This window comes from Carassius gibelio, chromosome A3 (assembly GCF_023724105.1).
Source record: "Carassius gibelio isolate Cgi1373 ecotype wild population from Czech Republic chromosome A3, carGib1.2-hapl.c, whole genome shotgun sequence".
NCBI classification, from domain to species: domain Eukaryota; kingdom Metazoa; phylum Chordata; class Actinopteri; order Cypriniformes; family Cyprinidae; genus Carassius; species Carassius gibelio.
The window spans coordinates 22,681,130-22,697,160 of NC_068373.1; the positions used below are offsets into that span (position 1 = coordinate 22,681,130).

The 16,031-nt window shown below is 36.2% G+C and overlaps 1 long non-coding RNA gene across 1 annotated transcript; it reads left to right on the forward strand.

The window, feature by feature from the left end:
- The first annotated feature begins 3,578 nt into the window (after positions 1-3,578).
- Positions 3,579-11,365, forward strand: LOC127952311 (uncharacterized). Its single transcript, XR_008152898.1, has 2 exons — positions 3,579-3,630; positions 11,145-11,365. It is a non-coding gene; the product is annotated as an uncharacterized LOC127952311 (long non-coding RNA).
- The last annotated feature ends 4,666 nt before the right edge of the window (positions 11,366-16,031 follow it).

Here is a 16,031-nt window from a genome sequence, read left to right on the forward strand (position 1 = left end):
ACTTTATATATAGGCTTTATGAACAGATTAGAGTGACTCATGAAGGACCAGCACCACCTCCTCTTGTCCGATGGTTTGAGGAATATATCTTCCAGATTCCGGGATTAAGATTTAGGAGCTCATTTTTATTCCACCTCCTTTCCTGAAAAGTCTGTCTTGCAGAATATTAACTGACATGAATGAATGCTATATAAATATTGTTCATGTTAACATAATGTTTATAAATGAAATCTTATTGTAAAGTGTTACTAAAGTTATATATATATATATATATATATATATATATATATATATATATATAACTTATGTATATATATGTAAATGTGATTTTAATGTCTAGATGATTCGGATTAACCCTTTAACTGCCATAACCTTTAAAACTTCACTGCCAGAGGGATATTGTGAATGCATGTGCCCGCTGGGCACAGTTTACCTGATGCCACCGGGGTGGCGATGGCATTGGTGGCTTGAGCCCGCCATCGCTGCTTGCAGCTATATTTATTATTATTTTTATTTTTTATTAAACCTTCCGGGGTGTTTTGGGGGCCTTAACATGCTCAAAAACTCTTGAAAATTGGCACACACATTGGAATCTGCGGCCATCAGGACGCCGCAGAGGCTGGGACCCGGGCGTGGCACAGGGGCTCTACAGCGCCCCCTGGAAGACAGTCAGAATTCTTGAACCATAGCTCACACACACTTGCATGTATTTATATCAAACTCGGTACACTTATAGATCTCATTGAGCCGAACAACTTTCACACTTTATGTCATAGGCTCCGCCCAACAGGAAGTCAGCTATTCAGGGCTGTTTAAAAAAAGCATGCTCTGGAATTTGAAATACTCCTCTGAGGTTTTCAACCCGTTCGCCACGAAACTCGGTGAACATGATCTCAAGACATTGAGGATGAAAAATTGCGAGGGGATTTTTGATATCTCGAACGGTTTGCCCGTGGCGAGGCATGGAACTTATGGCGAGAAATGAGAAACAGGAAATGTCTAATAACATCCACATACATTTCCTGAATTTGATCAAACTTCATGGGTTTGTTCGTTGTATGATACCGATTGTATATATGTGGCTATTAAGAGTCAACGTTATAGCGCCACCAACTGGCAGCAGGAAGTGTGTCATTTTCCAAATGCTTTGAATTCAGCATCTTATTTTTACTCGATTTACTTAAAACTTCATCAGAATAATGACAAAACACGGCCGATGTAAATCTGTTGTGGGGATATTGATATCTGATATAGTGTTGCCATGGCAACGTGTCAAACTTGAATGTTCTGTTATGGTGAGTTTGAGGCAGACAACAAGCTCAGATTTACATGAAACTCAAAACACATATCAGTATTCTTGATAGCTAGACAATGGCAAAAGCTTTTAAAAGGGCGTGAAGGAGGCACTCTATAGCGCCACCTTTTGTCAAAAGTGGGGGGTTAGTTTCAGCTACAGACACCAAACTTGGTACATAAATTGTTCTTTTCAAGACGGACAACTTTCTAATTCACAGTCATCAGCTACGATCAACAGGAAGTCGGCTATTTTGATTTGAATGTGTATTTTTGAGATTTTACAGTTGTGAATTAATGAATACTCCTCACAGGGGAAGTACACTATACACACCAAACGTTGTCTACATGAAGAAAAAACATCGAGGAACTTAAATTGCGAACAGATTTTGGTTAGCTTGAACGGTTTTGTCGTGGTGATTTTTTGAAATGACAGTAAAAAGTGAAACATTAATCGTCTTGTATTTTTAAATTGCAGCTTCCAAACCTTTAAAAAACATTTTTAATTTAGAAAACCAGTGATTCTGAGGAAATATGCATAGTTTCATGACTTTACAGCACTGTATGATTAAAAGAAAATTAAAAAACTGTCAGACATCTGATCTCACTCTGTCACTCTGTGTGCTGACTCTGTGTGTGTGTGTGAGTGTGAGTGGGGGAGGGGTGTGAGCTGAGTGGCAGACAGACAGAGAGAGAGAGAGAGAGAGAGAGAGAGAGAGACTTAAACATCTCTTTAATCACCAGAAAAAAAACTGTATTTTAAATAGTTATTTTTTTGTTGTTGTTGCTAATTGTGCTGTTATCATTACATCTTAAGAAATATCTTAGGCCTTATCCTTTTCTGACAGTTTCAGGGATTAAAAAAAATCCTAAAAAACCTTATTTGTGCTGCAAATAATAATTTCAAACTCATTTGATACTGACCTCTGTCACCCTGTGACATGACATTTATTTGAATTTACATAATCTCAAGGATGTAACAGTAAAACTGTTCAGCTCACAGATGAAGACTAAGCTTTAATGCAAGCAGAACTATTTCACAAATGCTTATAGGTTAATGAAATCATAACAAAACACTTTTAAATTATTTAAGGATTTGGTAACACTTTAAAATAATGTCTCAATTGTTAACATTAGTAAATGCATTGGTAACACTTCATAATAGCTGCAATTCTTAGCTAAGCATTAGTAAATAGTCAGTTCATGCTTTATATAGCCTTCTCCCAAAATTAATATTTTAGTAAGCATTTTATAAATACAGCTATAATTAAATTGTTCATGGTTTATATGCACATTTATTTTGAGGAGATTAAAGGCTGTAATCTCCCTAAAAAAATGTAAAATAAAAAATAAAATAAATAAAATAAACAAACACAGAACTCATAAATATTTATTTCAAGATGCAATAAAAGAAAACTGTACACTTGAATTTGTATATATATATATATAAATATATATATATATATATATATATATATATATATATATATATATATATATATATATATATATATATATATATACACACACACACAATTGCATAAGTTTATATTTAAAAATGTTTAGCAAGTGTACAGCTAATAATAATAATAATGCATTTTATTTAGTTTTAGCTACAGACACCAAACTCGGTACTTAAATTGTTCTTATCAAGACGGACAACTTTCTAATTCACAGTCATAAGCTACGATCAACAGGAAGTCAGCTATTTTGATTTGAATGTGTATTTTTGAGATTTTACAGTTGTGAATTAATGCATACTCCTCACATGGGAAGTACACTATACACACCAAACTTTGACTACATGAAGAAACAACATCGAGGAACTTAAATTGCGAACGGATTTTGGTTAGCTTGAACGGTTTTGACGTGGTGATTTTTTGAAATGACAGTAAGAAGGGAAACATTAATTGTATTGTATGTCTAAATTGCAGCTTCCAAACACTTCAAGGCATGTTTTCATACAGAGATCAAATCATTATGAGGAAATATGCATAGTTTCATGACTTTACAACACTGTATGGATAAAAGAAAAGAAAAAACTGTCAGACTTCTCAACTGACATGATCTCACTCTGGCCACTCCGTCTGTGTGAGGAAAGGGAGGGGGAGAGGGAGGGGGAGTGTGAGTGTGAGGGGGTTGGTGACTGTGAATCTTTGGTGACTGACAGTGTGTGTGGATTGTAGGGAGGGGCTGTCTGGCAGAGAGAGAGAGAGAGAGAGAGAGAGAGAGAGAGAGACCTAATCATTCCTTTAATAATCAGGAAAAAAATCTATATTTTAAATTGTTATTGTTTTTGTTGTTGCTAATGGTGGTGTTTTTTTCCTTTCATTACAGGTTAAGAAATCTCTTAGGCCTTATCCTTTTCTGACAGTTTTTGGGATTTAAAAACATCCTAAGAAGCCTTATTTGTGCTGCAAATTATAATTTCAAACTCATTTGATACTGACCTATGACAACCTGTGACATGACATGACATTTATTAATCTCATGGATGTAACAGTAAAACTCTTCAACTGACAGATTAAGCTGCAATGCAAGCAAAACTATTTCACAAATGCTTATAGGTCATTAAAATCATTACAAAACACTAATAAATTATTAAAGGGTTTGGTAACACTGTATAATAATGTCTAATTTGTTAACATTAGTAAATGCATTGGTAACACTTAATAATAACTGCACTCATTAGCTAAGCATTAGTAAATAGTTCATGATTATAAAGCCTTTTCCCTTAATAATAGTCATTATTAAGCAGGAATACATCTCTAATTACATTGTTCTTGGTTTAAAAGCACATATATTACAAAGGAGATTAAAGTTTCAGTTGTCTTATAAAATAAATCAATAAACACAACCCAGTTTGATTCAGAATTCAGAAATATTTATTTCAAGATGCAATAAAAGGAAACTGTACACTTGAAAAGGTTTTGAGCGATTCTTGAAGGACTAGCATCACCTTCACTTGTACGATGGTTTGAGGAATATATCTTCCAGATAGTACCGCCGCTCCCTATATGCAGAGTATGCAGTCTTCGTAGAGCACCAACTCCCAGAGGGGGCACCAGTTGCTCAAAAAAAACAAAACAAATATGCGCCATTCTCCCATCCGCGTTCGCGACCACTCAATAGCATTTGAGAAGAAAGACTTGTAGTCACAAAACAATTGTAATGTGTTCATATAGGTGTCAGCTACAATGCACACCTTATACATTTTTTATACATTTTAAAATAAAGTGTTACTTAAGTTATATATATTGTTCTGTGTATGTGATTTCAAAGTCTAGATTGGTCGGATTAACCCTTTAACTGCCACATCCCTTAAAACTTGATTGTCAGAGGGTTACTGTAAATGCTTATGCCCGCTGGGCACAGTTTTCCCGATGCCACCAGGGTGGCGTTGCACTGATGGCTTGAGCCCGACATCGCTGCTTGCAGCTATATTTATTATTATTATTATTTTTTTTATTTTTTTTTAAACCTTCCGGGCATTTTTGGGGGCCTTAACATGCTCAAAAACTCTTGAAAATTGGCACACACATTGGAATCTGCGGCCATCAGGACGCCACAGAGACTGGGACCCGGGCGTGGCACATGGACTCTACAGCGCCCCCTGGAACACCTTCAGAAATCTTGAACCATAGCTCACACACACTTGCATGTATTTATATGAAACTCTATACACTTCTAGATCTCATTGAGCCGAACAACTTTCGCGCTCTATGTCATAGGCTCCGCCCAACAGGAAGTCAGCTATTCAGGGCTGTTTAAAAAAAGCATGCTCTGGAATTTAATATACTTGTCATAGGTTTTTTACTTGATTGCCACGAAACTCGGTCAACATGATCTCAAGACATTGGGGATGAAAAATTGCGAGGGGATTTTTGATATCTCGAACGGTTTGCTCGTGGCGAGGCGTTGAAATTAGAGCAATAAATGAGAAACAGGAAATGCCTAATAACATCCACATACATTGCCTGAGTTTGATCAAACTTCATCGGTTTGTTCGCTGTATGATACCAATCGTATATATGTGACTATTAAGAGTCAACGTTATAGCGCCACCAACTGGCAAAAGGAAGTGTGTCATTTTCCAAATGCTTTGAATTCAGCATCTTATTTTTACTCGATTTGCTGCAAACTTCATCAGAATAATGACAAAACACGGCCGATGAAAATCTGTTGTGGGGATATTGATATCTAATATAGTGTTGCCATAGCAACATGTCAAACTTGAATATTCTGTTATGGTGAGTTTGAGGCAGACAACAAGCTCAGATTTACATGAAACTCAAAACACATATCAGTATTAGTGATAGCTAGACAATGGCAAAAGCTTTTAAAAGGGCGTGAAGGAGGCACTCTATAGCGCCACCTTTTGTCAAAAGTGGGGGGGTTAGTTTTAGCTACAGACGCCAAACTTGGTACATAAATTGTTCTTTTCAAGACGGACAACTTTCTAATTCACAGTCATCAGCTACGACCAACAGGAAGTCGGCTATTTTGATTTGAATATTTAAATTGAGCTCTGATTTAATGCATACTCCTCACAGGAAATGTTCACTATACTCACCAAACTTTGTCTACATGTTGAAAAAACATTGAGGAACTTAAATTGCGAACGGATTTTGGTTAGCTTGAACGGTTTTGTCGTGGTGATTTTTTTAAATGACAGTAAAAAGGGAATCATTAATTGTCTTGTATTTTTAAATTGCAGCTTCCAAACACTTAAAAAAAAAAAATCATACAGAGATCAGATCATTCTGAGGACATATGCATAGTTTCATGACTTTACAACACTGTATGATTAAAAGAAAATTAAAAAACTGTCAGACATCTCAACTCACTCTGTCCCTCTGTTTGAGGAATGTATGTGTGCTGAATGAGTGTGTGTGTGTGTGTGTCTGTGAATGGGGGATGGGCATGAGCTGAGTGGCAGACACAATGAGAGAGAGAGAGAGAGATAGAGAGAGAGAGACTTAATCATCTCTTTAATCACCAGGAAAAAAAAAGTATTTTAAATTATTTTTTGTTGCTGTTGCTAACATTGCTGTTTTCATTACAGCTTAAGAAATCTCTTAGGCCTTATCCTTTTCTGACAGTTTCAGGAATTAAAAACAAAATTCTAAAAATACTTATTTGTGCTGCAAATAATAATTTCAATCTCATTTGATACTGACCTATTCCATCCTGTGACATGACATTTATCTTAATTTACATAATCTCATGGATGTAACAGTAAAACTGTTCAGCTCGCAGATGAAGACTAAGCTGTAATGCAAGCAGAACTTTCACAAATGCTTGTTAATCATTTAAGGGATTTGATAACACTGTAAAATAATGTCTAATTTGTTAACATTAGTAAATGCATTGGTAACACTTTATAATAACTGCACTCATTAGTAAATAGTCAGTTCATGCTTTATAAAGTCTTGTCCCAACTTAAATGGTCATTAATAAGCAGCTTATAAATACAGCTATAAATAGCTTGATCTTGGTTTATAAGCACATTTATTAAAAAGGAGAGTAAAGGGTCAGTTATCTTCCTATGAAAAATAAAAAAATGAAAATAAACAAACAACAACACAGATTGATACAGAACTCAGAAATGTTATTGTGGATTTATGATCAAATCAGCCTGTAAATGAATCATACTCCTCCAAGAAGACACAAGTAGTTCACACCAAACTTTTTCAACATGATGCCAATATACTGAAGATGTTAAATTGCGAATGGGTTTAAGATACCTTAAATGGTGTGGCCATACCGATTTATTAAAGTAACATAAAAAAATACAATAGTTATTTTACTATATCTTTAACATTCTTCATTCCAACTCTTCATAATTTTTTATATACGTAGAAGTCATCATTTGAAAGAAGCACAGTAAGTTTCATAGCTTTATCATGTCCAAGAGCCAGCATAAAATTAAAACTATCATAACATATAAATCAAGCTTGCAATTCTTAGTACCAATAATGGCCACCAGATGGAGCTATAGGATTACTTTTAAATAATTATTGTAGAAACGAATATGATTTAAATCATTTATAGAAATCTTTCAAAGAAAAATATGTATTTTACTGATAAAATTACCCTCACTTAATTAGAATAATATGCTGAAGTATTGTGAAATACTGTGTATTAAGAATAATTCTTTATAGGCTTTATGGACAGATAAGTTTCGAGTGACTCTTGAAGGATCAGTACCACATCCTCTTTTACCACTGTTTAAAGAATTTATCTTACAGAACAGGTGTGAATGAATTTTGGATGGTGATTTTTTGAAATAACAGTAAAAAAGGAACCAGTAAATGTCTTTTATTTTTTTAAGTGCAGCTTCTAAACACTTCAACAAAATGTACACATAGAAGACAAGTCATGCTGAGGAAATATGCATAGTTTCATGACTATACAAAACTATATGGATGAGAGAAAATTAAAAAACTACCATACATCTGATGTCACTCTGTCCCTCTGTCACTGTAATGTGTGTGTGTGTGTGTTTGTGTGTTAAGTGTTTGTGTGTTAAGTGTGTGTGTGTTAAGTGTGTGTGCTGAGTTTGTGTGAATGTGTGGGAGAGGGGATGGGCTTGGTGTCAGAGAGAGAGAGAGAGAGAGAGAGAGAGAGAGAGAGAGAGAGAGAGAGAGAGAGAGAGAGAGAGAGAGGGAGACTTAATCATCTCTTTAATCACCAGCAGAAAAAAAAAAAGCAATTTTGTGTTGTTGTTGTTGTTGTTTTTTCATCATTACAGCTTAAGAAATATCTTAGGCCTCAACATCAACTGTTGCTGCTTTATATAGCCTTCTCCCAAAATTAATAGTCATTAGTAAGCATTTTATAAATACAGCTATAATTAAATTGTTCATGGTTTATATGCACATTTATTTTGAGGAGATTAAAGGCTGTAATCTAACTAAAAAAAATAATAATAATAAAAAAAAAAAATAAACACAGAACTCAGAAACATTTATTTCAAGATGCAATAAAAGAAAACTGTACACTATATATATATATATATATATATATATATATATATATATATATATACAATTGCATAAGTTTATATTAATTTTTTTATCAAGTGTACAGCTAATAATAATAATAATAATTATTATTATAATAATAATAATAATAATGCATTTTATTTAAGGAGCCTTTCAAACCACTCAGGGTCACCGTACAGTACAACAAGTAACAACAATAACAATATTAAAACAAAAAATAACAGCAAATAAAAATGTCAATAAAAAACCGCAATAATATTAGAATAGCACAACATATTGTGGAATACTATATTAAGACTTTATATATAGGCTTTATGAACAGATAGGTTTTGAGAGATTCTTGAAGTACTAGCATCACCTCCTCTTGTACGACGGTTTGAGGAAAATATCTTCCAGATAGTACCGCCGCTCCCTATATGCAGAATACGCAGTCTTCGTAGGGCACCAACTCCCAGAGGGGGCACCATCCCAGTAGCTCAAAAAAAAATAAAACATGCGCCATTCTCCCATCCGCGCTCCCGACCGCTCGGACATTTGCGGATGAATGTTTGTAATTGATGGATGGACATCTATGCCCGGGTAAAAGACATCAGCAATCCGGCACAGAGAAAAGAAAAATAAAGTAAAAAACAAAACAAAAACAGGCATAAATTTGGCTTGACATTGGACATTCGAGAGTCTCAATTTTAGGGACCTTCTTTAAAGTTACATGTGATATTGTTATACACTTTTCTAACATCAGTAGCATTTGAAGAGAATTACTTACAGTCATAAAAACAACTGTAATTGTTCATCTACGTGACAGCTATAATGCACAATTAAATTGAATGTTTGATATTTATTAAAACAAACTGTAAGTCATATATAAATTATGCTACTTTTTCACATGGACTCAATAGCATTTGAGGAGAAAGACTTGCAGTCATAAAACAATTTTAATGTGTTAATTTAGGTGTCAGCTACAATGCACACCTTATACATTTATATATATATTAAAATAAAGTGTTACTAAAGTTATATATATTGTTCTGTGTATGTGATTTCAAAGTCTAGATGGGTCGGATTAACCCTTTAACTGCCGTATCCCTTAAAACTTGATTGCCAGAGGGTTACTGTAAATGCTTATGCCCGCTGGGCACAGTTTTCCCGATGCCACCGGGATGGCGTTGCACTGACGGCTTGAGCCCGCCATCGCTGCTTGCAGCTATATTTATTATTATTTTTTTTATTTTTTATTAAACCTTCCGGGGGTTTTTGGAGGCCTTAACATGCTCAAAAACTCTTGAAAATTGGCACACACATTGGAATCTGCGGCCATCAGGACGCCACAGAGACTGGGCCCCGGGCGTGGCACAGGGACTCTACAGCGCCCCCTGGAACACAGTCAGAAATCTTGAACCATAGCTCACACACACTTTCATGTATTTATATGAAACTCAGTACACTTATAGATCTCATTGAGCCGAGCAACTTTCGCACTCTATGTCATAGGCTCCGCCCAACAGGAAGTCAGCTATTTAGGGCTGTTTATAAAAAGCATGCTCTGGAATTTGATATACTTGTCATAGGTCTTTTACTTGATTGCCACCAAACTCGGTCAACATGATCTCAAGACATTGGGGATGGAAAATTGCGAGGGGATTTTTGATATCTCGAACGGTTTGCCCGTGGCGAGGCGTTGAAATTATGGCGAGATATGAGAAACAGGAAATGTCTAATAACATCCACATACATTTCCTGAATTTGATCAAACTTCATTGGTTTGTTCGTTGTATGATACTGATCGTATATATGTGACTATTAAGAGTCAACATTATAGCGCCACCAACTGGCAGCAGGAAGTGTGCCATTTTCCAAATGCTTTGAATTCAGCATCTTATTTTTACTCTATTTACTTAAAACTTCATCAGAATAATGACAAAACACGGCCGATGTAAATCTGTTGTGGGGATATTGATATCTGATATAGTGTTGCCATGGCAACGTGTCAAACTTGAATGTTCTGTTATGGTGAGTTTGAGGCAGACAACAAGCTCAGATTTACATAAAACTCAAAACACATATCAGTATTAGTGATAGCTAGACAATGGCAAAAGCTTTTAAAAGGGCGTGAAGGAGGCACTCTATAGCGCCACCTTTTGTCAAAAGTGGGGGGGTTAGTTTTAGCTACAGACACCAAACTTGGTACATAAATTGTTCTTTTCAAGACGGACAACTTTCTAATTCACAGTCATCAGCTACGACCAACAGGAAGTCGGCTATTTTGATTTGAATATTTAAATTGAGCTCTGATTTAATGCATACTCCTCACAGGGGAAGTACACTATACACACCAAACTTTGTCTACATGAAGAAAAACCATTGAGGAACTTAAATTGCGAACGGATTTTGGTTAGCTTGAACGGTTTTGTCGTGGTGAATTTTTGAAATGACAGTAAAAAGGGAAACATTAATTGCCTTGTATGTTTAAATTGCAGCTTCCAAACACTTCAAAGCATTTTTTTATACAAAGATCAAATCATTTTGAGGAAATATGCATAGTTTCACGACTTTACAACACTGTATGGATAAAAGAAAATTAAAAAACTGTCAGACTTCTCAACTGACATGATCTCACTCTGGCCACCCTGTCTGTGTGAGGGAAGGGAGGGGGAGAGGGAGGGGGAGTGTGAGGGGGTTGGTGACTGTGACAGTGTGTGTGGACTGTAGGGAGGGGCTGTCTGGCAGAGAGAGAGACAGAGAGACCTAATCATCCCTTTAATAATCAGGAAAAAAAAAATCTGTATTTTAAATTGTTATTGTTTTTGTTGTTGCTAATGGTGGTGTTTTTTCCTTTCATTACAGGTTAAGAAATCTCTTAGGCCTTATCCTTTTCTGACAGTTTTAGGGATTTAAAAACATCCTAAGAACCCTAATTTGTGCTGCAAATAATAATTTCAAACTCATTTGATACTGACCTATGACAACCTGTGACGTGACATGACATTTATTAATCTCATGGATGTAACAGTAAAACTCTTCAACTGACAGATAAAGCTGTAATGCAAGCAAAACTATTTCACAAATGCTTATAGGTCATTAAAATCATTACAAAACACTAATACATTATTTAAGGATTTGGTAACACTGTAAAATAATGTCTAATTTGTTAACATTATGCAGTATAACATAGTATGCAGTCTTCGTAGGGCACCAACTCCCAGAGGGGGCACCATCCCAGTTGCTCAAAAAAAAAAAAAAAAAAAAAAAAAACATGCGTCATTCTCCCATCCGCGCTCGCGACCGCTCACACCTCATGTTTGCGGCTGAATGTTCGTAATTGATGGATGGACATCTATGCCTGGGTATAGGACATCAGCAATCCGGCACAGAGAAAAGAAAACTAAAGAAAATAAAACAGGCATAAAGTTGTCTTGACATTGGACTTTCTAGAGTCTCAAATTTAGGGAAGGTCTCTAAAGTTACATGTGATATTGTTATACACTTTTCTAACGTCAGTAGCATTTGAAGAGAATGACTTACAGTCATAAAAACAACTGTAATTGTTCATCTAGGTGACAGCTATAATGCACAATTAAATTGAATGTTTGATATTTATTACAACAAACTGTAAGTCATATGTAAATTATGCAACTTTTTCACATGGGCTCAAATGCAAATTTGAAGCTCAATAGCATTTGAGAAGAAAGACTTGCAGTCACAAAGCAATTGTAATGTGTTCATATAGGTGTCAGCTACAATGCACACCTTATACATTTTTTATAAATATTAAAATAAAGTGTTACTAAAGTTATATATATTGTTCTGTGTATGTGATTTCAAAGTCTAGATTGGTCGGATTAACCCTTTAACTGCCGCATCCCTTAAAACTGATTGTCAGAGGGTTACTGTAAATGCTTATGCCCGCTGGGCACAGTTATCCTGATGCCACCGGGGTGGCGTTGCACTGATGGCTTGAGCCCGACATCGCTGCTTGCAGCTATATTTTTTTATTATTAGGGCTCAAGCCCGAAGGGGCGAAGAGCCCTATTGTTCCCCTAAGGATTATTCTTTTTAGGGCTCAAGCCCGAAGGGGCGAAGAGCCCTATTGTTCTTCTAAGGATTATTCTTGTTATTAGGGCTCAAGCCCGAAGGGGCGAAGAGCCCTATTGTTCCCCTAAGGATTATTCTTCTTATTATTATTATTATTATTTTTTTTATTTTTTTTTAAACCTTCCGGGCATTTTTGGGGGCCTTAACATGCTCAAAAACTCTTGAAAATTGGCACACTCATTGGAATCTGCGGCCATCAGGACGCCACAGAGACTGGGACCCGGGCGTGGCACAGGGGCTCTACAGCGCCCCCTGGAACACAGTCAGACACCTTGAACCATAGCTCACACACACTTGCATGTATTTATATGAAACTCAGTACACTTATAGATCTCATTGAGCTGAACAACTTTCGCGCTCTATGTCATAGGCTCCGCCCAACAGGAAGTCAGCTATTCAGGGCTGTTTAAAAAAAGCATGCTCTGGAATTTGAAATACTCCTCTGAGGTTTTCAACCCGTTCGCCACGAAACTCGGTGAACATGATCTCAAGACATTGGGGATGAAAAATTGCGAGGGGATTTTTGATATCTCGAACGGTTTGCTCGTGGCGAGGCTTTGAAATTATGGCGAGAAATAAGAAACAGGAAATGTCTAATAACATCCACATACATTTCCTGAATTTGATCAAACTTCATTGGTTTGTTCGTTGTATGATACTGATCGTATATATGTGACTATTAAGAGTCAACATTATAGCGCCACCAACTGGCAGCAGGAAGTGTGTCATTTTCCAAATGCTTTGAATTCAGCATCTTATTTTTACTCTATTTACTTAAAACTTCATCAGAATAATGACAAAACACGGCCGATGTAAATCTGTTGTGGGGATATTGATATCTGATATAGTGTTGCCATGGCAACGTGTCAAACTTGAATGTTCTGTTATGGTGAGTTTGAGGCAGACAACAAGCTCAGATTTACATGAAACTCAAAACACATATCAGTATTAGTGATAGCTAGACAATGGCAAAAGCTTTTAAAAGGGCGTGAAGGAGGCACTCTATAGCGCCACCTTTTGTCAAAAGTGGGGGGGTTAGTTTTAGCTACAGACACCAAACTTGGTACATAAATTGTTCTTCTCAAGACGGACAACTTTCTAATTCGCAGTCATAAGCTACGACCAACAGGAAGTTGGCTATTTTGACTTGAATATGGATTTTTGGGAATTTTCTTTTGTGAATTAATGCATACTCCTCCCAGGGGAAGTACACTATACACACCAAACTTTGTCTACATTAAGAAAAACCATTGAGGAACTTAAATTGCGAACGGATTTTGGTTAGCTTGGACGGTTTTGTCGTGGTGAATTTTTGAAATGACAGTAAAAAGGGAAACATTAATTGTCTTGTATGTTTAAATTGCAGCTTCCAAACACTTCAAAGCATTTTTTCATACAAAGATCAAATCATTCTGAGGAAATATGCATAGTTTCACGACTTTACAACACTGTATGGATAAAAGAAAATTAAAAAACTGTCAGACTTCTCAACTGACATGATCTCACTCTGGCCACCCTGTCTGTGTGAGGGAAGGGAGGGGGAGAGGGAGGGGGAGTGTGAGGGGGTTGGTGACTGTGACAGTGTGTGTGGACTGTAGGGAGGGGCTGTCTGGCAGAGAGAGAGAGAGAGAGACCTAATCATCCCTTTAATAATCAGGAAAAAAAAAATCTATATTTTAAATTGTTATTGTTTTTGTTGTTGCTAATGGTGGTGTTTTTTCCTTTCATTACAGGTTAAGAAATCTCTTAGGCCTTATCCTTTTCTGACAGTTTTAGGGATTTAAAAACATCCTAAGAACCCTAATTTGTGCTGCAAATAATAATTTCAAACTCATTTGATACTGACCTATGACAACCTGTGACGTGACATGACATGTATTAATCTCATGGATGTAACAGTAAAACTCTTCAACTGACAGATAAAGCTGCAATGCAAGCAAAACTATTTCACAAATGCTTATAGGTCATTAAAATCATTACAAAACACTAATACATTATTTAAGGATTTGGTAACACTGTAAAATAATGTCTAATTTGTTAACATTAGTATATGCAATGGTAACACTTTATAATAATTGCACTCATTAGCTAAGCATTAGTAAATAGTTCATGATTATAAAGCCTTTTCCCTTAATAATAGTCATTATTAAGCAGTAATACATCCATAAATAAATTGTTCTTGGTTTAAAAGCACATATATTACAAAGGAGATTAAAGTCTCAGTTGTCTTATAAAATAAATAAATAAACACAACCCAGTTTGATTCAGAATTCAGAAATATTTATTTCAAGATGCAATAAAAGGAAACTGTACACTTGAATAGCTTTTATGCGATTCTTGAAGGATTAGCATCACCTCCTCTTGTAAGATGGTTTGAGGAATATATCTTCGAGATTGTACCGCTGCTCCCTATATGCATAGTATGCAGTCTTCTTAGGGCACCAACTCCCAGAGGGGGCACCATCCCAGTTGCTCAAAAAAAACAAAAAAAAAACATGCGCCATTCTCCCATCCGCGCTCGCGACCGCTCACACCTCATGTTTGCGGCTGAATGTTCGTAATTGATGGATGGACATCTATGCCTGGGTATAGGACATCAGCAATCCGGAACAGAGAAAAGAAAACTAAAGAAAATAAAACAGGCATAAAGTTGTCTTGACATTGGAGTTTCTAGAGTCTCAAATTTAGGGCCGGTCTCTAAAGTTACATGTGCTATTGTTAAATAATTTTCTAACGTCAGTAGCATTTGAAGAGAATGACTTACAGTCATAAAAACAACTGTAATTGTTCATCTAGGTGACAGCTATAATGCACAATTAAATTGAATGTTTGATATTTATTACAACAAACTGTAAGTCATATGTAAATTATGCTACTTTTTCACATGGGCTCAAATGCAAATTTGAAGCTCAATAGCATTTGAGAAGAAAGACTTGCAGTCATAAAACAATTGTAATGTGTTCATATAGGTGTCAGCTACAATGCACACCTTATACATTTTTTATTAATATTAAAATAAAGTGTTACTAAAGTTATATATATTGTTCTGTGTATGTGATTTCAAAGTCTAGATTGGTCGGATTAACCCTTTAACTGCCGCATCCCTTAAAACTTGTTGTCAGAGGGTTACTGTAAATGCTTATGCCCGCTGGGCACAGTTATCCTGATGCCACCGGGGTGGCGTTGCACTGATGGCTTGAGCCCGACATCGCTGCTTGCAGCTATATTTATTATTATTATTTTTATTTTTTATTAAACCTTCCGGGGGTTTTTGGGGGCCTTAACATGCTCAAAAACTCTTGAAAATTGGCACACACATTGGAATCTGCGGCCATCAGGACGCCGCAGAGGCTGGGACCCGGGCGTGGCACAGGGGCTCTACAGCGCCCCCTGGAACACAGTCAGAAATCTTGAACCATAGCTCACACACACTTGCATGTATTTATATGAAACTCAGTACACTTATAGATCTCATTGAGCCGAACAACTTTCACACTTTATGTCATAGGCTCCGCCCAACAGGAAATCAGCTATTCAGGGCTGTTTAAAAAAAGCATGCTCTGGAATTTGAAATACTCCTCTGAGGTTTTCAACCCGTTCGCCACGAAACTCGGTGAACATGATCTCAAGACATTGAGG